This window comes from Pongo abelii, chromosome 1 (genome assembly GCF_028885655.2).
Source record: "Pongo abelii isolate AG06213 chromosome 1, NHGRI_mPonAbe1-v2.0_pri, whole genome shotgun sequence".
Taxonomy (NCBI): Eukaryota; Metazoa; Chordata; class Mammalia; order Primates; family Hominidae; genus Pongo; species Pongo abelii.
In genome coordinates this window covers 81185695-81194206 of record NC_071985.2, presented here as the reverse complement: position 1 = coordinate 81194206, position 8512 = coordinate 81185695, and the positions used below count along the sequence as shown (strand labels likewise).

Below are 8512 nucleotides of genomic sequence, written 5' to 3'. Positions count from 1 at the left end.
CCACACAGTGACATTCCACCTTCTCCCACACCCATAGCCTTATAAAAAGTTGTCTAGGACCATATTTTGAGTCTTATTTACAGAAGGCTTATCATGACATAGATAGAAATGCACTTTTACAATGCAACAGTGGTGGCTCTGAAGGATAGTGAAAACTAAAATTCTTCCAATGGGACAAATGTGAAATGCTTTAACTTGTGGTCAGGATGAAAGGAGAAATGTTCTTAGGTAGGCATCTACATCTACTAGCAGTTTCTTTAAAGAAGCAAAACAGAATTGATGACAAAGAGTCTTAGAGAAGAGCTATGTATACGAACTGGCAATGATCCCAGAGTATATTCGTGTCTCATGTGATATAAGTACTCAAACAAAATACTCCTCCATGGAGGATATTCTTCCAAATCAAGTAAGTAAGAAGATCAATTTGCTGTTGTTGTTGTTGTTGTTGTTTTGTTTCAAATTAGTACTGATCTTTAATCAAAGAGCTACAAATTCCCAGGCAGTCTTGGAAGCAAGACCGCTCAGTATTTTGGTAATGCTTGTATTTGACTTCTCTTCCTCCTTTGCAACCGTGCAAGGTTTCTGTCTGGGTTTCTTCAGAAGACCTCTGCCTCCTTGTCCTGGCATCGTGGAGACCCAGGCCCTACCAAAATGCATTTAAGAGGCTTTACATAATTAAATAATGTGAAGCAGATGGTGGTTAGCTCAGGGCAGATATGCTACAAAAAGTTAACTGAGGTCCTTCCAAGTTCATGGATGGAGCAAGGCTGACACTTCCCAGTGGGCCTCAGGTTTCTCCATATGCTGTTCAGAGCCCAAGGGGAAGCTGCTAAGGCTCTCCATTCATCTACAGAAACACACTCTTTTTTGCACAGCTGCAAGACTGTGCTTATGGTCTTTAATCTTCCTCTTTGAAAAGCATCCAATTTAGGAATTTTTGCAGTAATCATTTCAGAGTAATGAAAAACAGACAGAACAATAGAACATTTCAGATATGATATGTGCACTCTGTGCACTTCTGTCTAATGTACATTTAAAAAGATGTATTAGTCATCCTGAGGAACCCTCTTGTCTCCTCACACAATCAAATTGTGCCTTCATGCAGACCACAAACATCATAATACAGTTAATTTACCCAATATACTCATTTCTCCCTCATAACAATGCCCAGAAGATAGCATTCAATTTTGTTTTAAAGTTTCCTTACATACAAGATGGGGCTTGGAATGAACAGTTTTTCACCTGGCAGTCTTGCAAAGCACCAAGGTAGAGGCTAATGTGTGCCATTTTGTCTGGTTTGAGTCTTTTTTTTTTTTTTAACTTTTTAATTTCCATAGGTTTTGCAGGAACAGGTGGTATTTGGTTTCATGAGTAAGTTCTTTACTGGTGATTTGTGGGATTTTGGTGCATTCATCACTAGAGCAGTATACACTGAATGCAATTTGTAGTCTTTTATCCCTCACAGACCTCCCGCCCTTTCCCCTGCATCCCCAAAGTCCATTGTGTCATTCTTATGCCTTTGCATCTTCATTGCTTGGCTCCCACTTAAGAGTGAGAACATAATGAAGTTTGGTTTTCCATTCCTGAGTTACTTCACTTAGAATAATGGTCTCCAATTCCATCCAGGTTGCTGCAAATGCCATTAATTCATTCATTTTTATGGCTGAGTAGTATTCCATGGTCTATATATATACCACAGTTTCTTTATCCACTCATTGGCTGATGTGCATTTGGGCTGGTTCCATATCTTTGCAATTGTGAATTGTCCTGCTATAAGCATATGTGTGCAAATGTCTTTTTTGTATAATGACTTATTTTCCTCTGGGTAGATACCCAGTAGTGGGATTGCTGTTTCAAATAGTAGTTCTACTTTTAGTTCCTTAAGGAATCTTCACACTGTTTTCTATAGTGATTGTACTAGTTTACACTCCCACCAGGAGGGTAGAAGTGTTCCCTTTTCACCACATCCATGCCAACATCCATATTTTTTGATTTTTTGATTATGGCCATTCTTGCAAGAGTAAGGTGGTATTGCATTGTGGTTTTGATTTGCATTTCCCTGATTATTAGTGATGATGAGCATTTTTTCATGTTTGTTGGCCATTAGTATATCTTCTTTTGAGAATTGCCTATTCATGTCCTTAGCCCACTTTTTGATGGGATTGTTTATTTTTTCTTGCTAATTTGTTTGAGTTCCTTGTAGATTCTGGATATTAGTCCTTTGTCAGATGTATACATTGTGAAGATTTTCTCCCACTCTGTGGGTTGTCTGTTTACTCTGCTGACTGTTCCTTTTGCCATGCAGAAGTTATTTAGTTTAATTAAGTCTCACTTATTTATCTTTGTTTTTGTTGCATTTGCTTTTGGGTTCTTGGTCATGAAGTCTTTGCCTAAACTGATGTCTAGAAGGGTTTTTCCAATGTTATCTTCTAGAATTTTTATAGTTTCAGGTCTTATATTTAAGTCCTTGATCCATCTTGAGTTGATTTTTGTATAAGATGAGAGATGAGGATGCAGTTTCATTCTCCTACATGTGGCTTGCCAATTATCCCAGCACCTTTTCTTGAATAAGGTGTCCTTTCCCCACTTTATGTTTTTGTTTGCTTCTTGAAGATCAGTTGGTTGTAAGTATTTGGGTTTATTTCCGGGTTCTCTATTCTATTCCATTCGTCTATGTGCCTATTTAAATACCAGTACCATACTGTTTTGGTGACTATGGCCTTAAAGTATAGTTTGAAATCAGGTAATGTGATGCCTCCAGATTTGTTCTTTTTGCTTAGTATTGCTTTGGCTATGTGGGCTCTTTTTGGGTTCCACATGAATTTTGTTTTTTCTAGTTCTGTGAAGAATGATGGTGGTATTTTGATAGAAATTGCATTGAATTTGTAGGGTTTTTTTGGCAGTATGGTCATTTTCACAATATTGAGTCTACCCATCCATGAGCATGGGATGTGTTTCCATTTCTTTGTGTGTCATCTATGATTTCTTTCAGCAGTGCTTCATAGTTATCCTTGTAGAGGTCTTTCACCTCCTTGGCTAGGTATATTCCTAAGGTTTTTTTTGTTTGTTTGTTTGTTTTTTGCAGCTATTGTTAAAGGATTTGAGTTCTTAATTTGATTCTCAGCTTGGTCGCTGGTGGTGTATAGCAGAGCTACTGATTTGTGTATGTTAATTTTTTATCCTGAAACTTTGCCGAATTCATTTATCAGTTCTAACAGCTTTTGGGAGGAGTCTTTAGGGTTTTCCAGGTATCCAATCATATCATCAGCAAACAGCAACAGTTTGACTTCCTCTTTACTGATTTGGATGCCCTTTATTTCTTTCTCTTGTCTGATTGCTCTGGCTAGGACCTTCAGTACTATGTTGAATAGAAGTGGTAAGACTGGGAATCCTGTCTTGTTCTAGTTCTCAGAGGGAATACTTTCAAATTTTCCCGTTCATTATTTACGCTGGCTGTGGGCTTGTCATAGATGGCTTTTATTACACTGTTGTATGTGGCCTGTTCGCCGATTTTGCTGAGGGTTCTAATCATGAAGGGATGCTGGATTTTGCCAAGTGTTTTTCTATGTCTATTGAGATGATCATGTGATTTTTGTTTTTACTATATTTATTTATTTATTTATTTATTTACTTGCATATGTTAAACCATCCCTGCATCCCTGGTATGAAACCCACTTGATCATGATATATTATCTTTTTGATATGATGTTGGATTTGGTTAGCTAGTATTTTGTTAAGGATTTTTGCATCTATATTCTCAGGAATATTGGTCTGTATTTTTCTTTTTTATTTTTATTTTTTGTTATGTCTTTTCCTGGTTTTGGTAACAAGGTAATATTGGCTTCATAGAATGATTTAGGGAGGATTCCCTCTTTCTTTATCTTGTGGAATACCGTCAATAGGATTGGTACCAATTCTTTGAATGTCCCATAGAATTCAGCTGTGAATCTCTCTGGTCTTGGACTTTTTTTTTGTTGGTAATTTTTTATGACTATTTCAACCTCACTTGTTGTTATTAGTTTGTTCAGGGTTTTTAATTCTACCTGATTTAAGCTAGGATGGCTGTATCTTTCCAGGAATTTATCCTTCTTCTTTTGGTTTTCTAGTTTATGCACATAAAGGTGTTCATAGTAGCCTTGAATGACTTTTTGTATTTCTGTGGTGTTGGTTGTACTATCTCCCATTTTGTTTCTAATTGAGCTTATTTGGATCTTCTACCTTCTTTTCTTGGTTAATCTTGCTAATGGTCTACCAATTTTATTTATTTTTCCAAAGAACCAGCTTTTTGTTTCGTTTATCTTTTACTTGTTTGTTTCAGTTTCATTTGGCTGTACTCTGATCTTGGTTATTTCTTTTCTTTTGCTGGTATGGGTTTGGTTTGTTCTTATTTCTATATTTCCTTGAAGTATGACCTTAGATTGCCTATTTGTGCTCCTTCAGACTTTTTGATGAAGGCATTTAAGGCTGTCAACCTTTCCTCTTAACATCGCCTTTGCTGTATCCCAGAGGTTTTGATAGATTGTGTCACTGTTATTGTTCAGTTCAAATAGTTTTTTAATTTCCATCTTGATTTCATTGTTGACCCAATGATCATTCAGAAGCAGGTTATTTAATTTCCATGTATTTGCATGGTTTTGAAGGTTCCTTTTGGAGTTGATTTCCAATTTTATCCCACTGTGGTCTGAGAGAGAACTTGATATAATTTCAATTTTCTTAAATTTATTGAGAATTTGTGGCCTATCATATGGTCTATCTTGGAGAAAGTTCCACTTGCTGATGAATAGAATGTATATTCTGTGGTTGGGTAGAATGTTCTGTAAGTATCTGTTAAGTCCATTTGTTCCAGTGTATAGTTAAAATCCATTGTTTCTTTGTTGACTTTCTGTCTTGATGACCTGTCCAGTGCTGTCAGTGGAGTATTGAAGTCCCCTATTATTATTGTGTTGCTGTCTATCTAGTTTCTTAGGTCTAGTAGTAATTGTTTTACATATTTGGGAGCTCCAGTATTAGGTGCATATATATTTAGGATTGCGATATTTTCCTGTTGGACAAGGCCTTTTATCATTATATAATGTCCCTCTTTGTCTTATTTAACTGCGGTTGCTTTAAACTTTGTTTTGTCTGATATAACAATAGCTACCCCTGCTTGCTTTTGGGGTCCATTTTCATGGAATTTCTTTTTCCACCCCTTTACCTTAAGTTTTTGTGAGTCCTTATGTGTTAGGTGAGTCTCTTGGATGACCCACAGTTTAAATGTCAGTCAGTCTCCTTCTACAACCACCCTAGAGTTTGTTCAGTGGTCTTAAATTTAACAAACTAGCCATAGCGATTGACCTAGAAGCAAGGCAAAAAGCTCTGCAACAGGGACTTCTTATGGAATTTGACCCAGCTACTACCACAGCTGAAAATCCAATTTGTCAATTGCTATGTTTAACCCCAATACCCAATATGGTCTCATACAACAGGGACCACTCAGCTAGCTGGTGGCAAGTTGATTACATTGAATACCATTCTACATGGAGAGGGAAAAAATTTATCCTCACTAGAATACAGTTGTTATCTATTTAGATTTGTTTTCCCTGCCTACCACTCTCTGCCAGCACCAGTGTGGACCTACTGAATGTTAATAGAAAATTGCAATGATCACATAAAGACAGTATCACAAGGGAATAAAGGTTAGGGTCTCCTCACCAGATAAAATCCCCATCCAGCTGTGGGTTTGGCTGGATGCAAAGGAAAACGGAATGGGTAGTCAGTAATAGAAATCATGAATAAATTGCCACTTATTTCTGGTTGTCCATGAAAATCACTGACACGTAAATAATGTAGTCTTGTGTTGGTGTAGTCTTGCCAGCCAAAATGATTTCATTGGGCTTTTCCCTCAGAAGCTTACGTTATAAAAATAATATGGTCTCTTTCGGTTCCAGGTGCTTTGGGAGCTGGGTGTTACAGTGCAGACATGGCCAAGTCCAAGAACCACACCACATGCAACCAGTCCCGAAAATGGCACAGAAATGGCATCAAGAAACCTCGATTGCAAAGATATGAATCTCTTAAGGGGTGGACCCCAGGTTCCTGAGGAACATGGGCTTTGCCAAGAAGTGCAAGAAGAAGGGCCTAAAGAAGATGCAGGCCAACAATGCCAAGGCCATGAGTGCACGTGCTGAGGCTATCAAGGCCCTCATAAAGCCAAAGGAGGTTAAGCCTAAGATGCCAAAGGGTGTCAGCCACAACCTCAGTCAATTTGCATACATTACCCACCCCAAGCTTGGGAAGCGTGCTTGTGCCCGCATTGCCAAGGGGCTCAGGTTGTGTGGGCCAAAGGCCAAAGCCAAGGATCAAACCAAGGCCCAGGCTGCAGCTCCAGCTTCAGTTTCAGCTCAGGCTCCCAAAGATGCCCAGGCCCCTACAAGGACTTCAGAGTATAGATCTCTGTCTGCCAACATGAGGACAGAAGGACTGGTGTGACTCACCCTGGGCTGCCATCGGCATGGGGCTGGTGTCTTCCTGTGCTATTTGTATAAATAAACCTGAGGCAGGAAAATAATAATAATAATATGTTTTCTTTCTCAATTAAAAACTTACATTTCAATAGTAATTATACTTTTTCAAATTTTTACATGCTGCCCCCAAAACACTTATATGCCTCCCTGGTAATAGATTAAGAATGAGTACTTCAGATCAATGCACGGGACTCTACAGCTGGGGTGAAGTTAGTTCTCTTGTGGGCTACACACTCCTAGAAGTAGAGCTCTTAGGAATGTACAGACTGCTCATAAATCAGTTAGTGTATTATTGTAGCACTCAATGGGCATATGTTTCCTCAGTGCTCTCAAAACCATTAACACATTATTTGAGTCATTATGAAGGTGTTCTATCCAAAGCCTTAGCATTTCTTTCTATCTTTAAGGTCAGTCACTTATAAAAAGAGATATTCAAGGTGAGACAATGTCACCTTAAGAAAATGTACACACAGATTCCCATAAGGCAAATAATATGATTTTAAGAAACAAAACACTGAAGTGCTGTTTGCTATCTAATTTGAAACTTTATTATGTTAGCAATTACATGAGTGGGGGTTCTTCCAGTAATTTTTCCATGTGATTATCCTGGCTGTTAGATTCAAAATGACCTTCATACAAAGACAGATAATATCACAAGCTAATGAGGAGAGGCGGTCCTGTGTAGGCAGGGCAGGAATAAGTCACAGCCATTCTTCATAAAAGTAATTATGCACCTGCTGGGGAGTGTTTTCTGACTCCAGTAAATATTGATGTGCCTTTCCCCTGTATTGCAAGATGAAGATTTGTTGAAGGCTGTGATCTACCATAGTTTTCACAAAAGTCTTTTTTGGGGGCTATTTTATTTACTAGAATTATACAAACACAAGTCAGTCAAGCCTGAGCTGCAAGTGGACAATAGAGTTAGATATGTTATCAGATGTAAAAGACAAAAAAAAAATCAGAAACCAAGAAGCTATAGCTTCGGGCACAACAGCCAGGAAGGAAAATTTACCAATTTACTAACTAAAATCTGGAATGAGGAGAAACTTCTATTCCCATAACAGGACGCAGACACAGAGTGATAGCAGGCTCTAACCAAGATCCTAAAGTCAATCTAACAATGTAAGGACTTTATTGTTTGCAGAGGCAGGTAGGGAATAGTGTCATTGAAAACACCCAGATTTTGTTCCGCTAAAAATCCAGTTGAGCTGGGAACAATGGCAGATACTTGTAGTCCCAGCTACTAGGGAGGCTGAGATGAAGGATCACTTGAGCCCAGGACTTTGAGACAGCCTGGACAGAGAATGAGTCCTCATTGCTAAGGAAAAAAAAATTTAATAAAAATTTTTTTAAAATTAAAAATTTACAAAGAACCCAGTTGACTTTTTTTTTTTTTTTTTTTTTTTTTTGTGATGGAGTCTCATTCTCTCCCAGGCTGGAGTGCAGTGGCACCATGTTGGCTCACTGCAACCTCCACCTCATGGGCTCAAGCAGTTCTCCTGCCTCAGCCTTCCAAGTAGCTGGGATTACAGCCACCCACCACCACGCCTGGCTAATTTTTGTACTTTTAGTAGAGATGGAGTTTTGCCATGTTGGCCAGGCTGGTTCTGAACTCCTGGCCTCAAGAGATTCCTCCCAACCTTGGTCTCCCAAAGTGCTGGGATTACAGATGTGAGACATTGTGCCTGGCCCCCATTGACTCTTGACCTGTGTAAGTAGTCTTCATTGTTTCATCTGCTACTATCTCTTGTGTTCACCACACCCAATATTTCTTTAAGATTAGGTACTTAGTTAACTTTCTTTTTATCATGTGAAAGCACTTCCATTGTTCAGAATGACTTTTGCATTTCCATAGTCAACTCTTCCACATCAGTTTCTAGGTTTTGCCATCTCTAGGAAACTTCAACACCCCCACTTTGGCCACCCACTCCCACAACCACATCCTGAACATCCTAGACACTTGTTACAACTCCATGCTTGAAATGTTCAGTTCCCACACACTACTATCC

The 8512-nt window shown here is 38.6% G+C and overlaps 1 pseudogene; it reads left to right on the top strand.

The window, feature by feature from the left end:
• Positions 1–5959: 5959 nt before the first annotated feature.
• LOC100448967 (large ribosomal subunit protein eL29-like) lies at positions 5960–6468 on the top strand (annotated as a pseudogene).
• The last annotated feature ends 2044 nt before the right edge of the window (positions 6469–8512 follow it).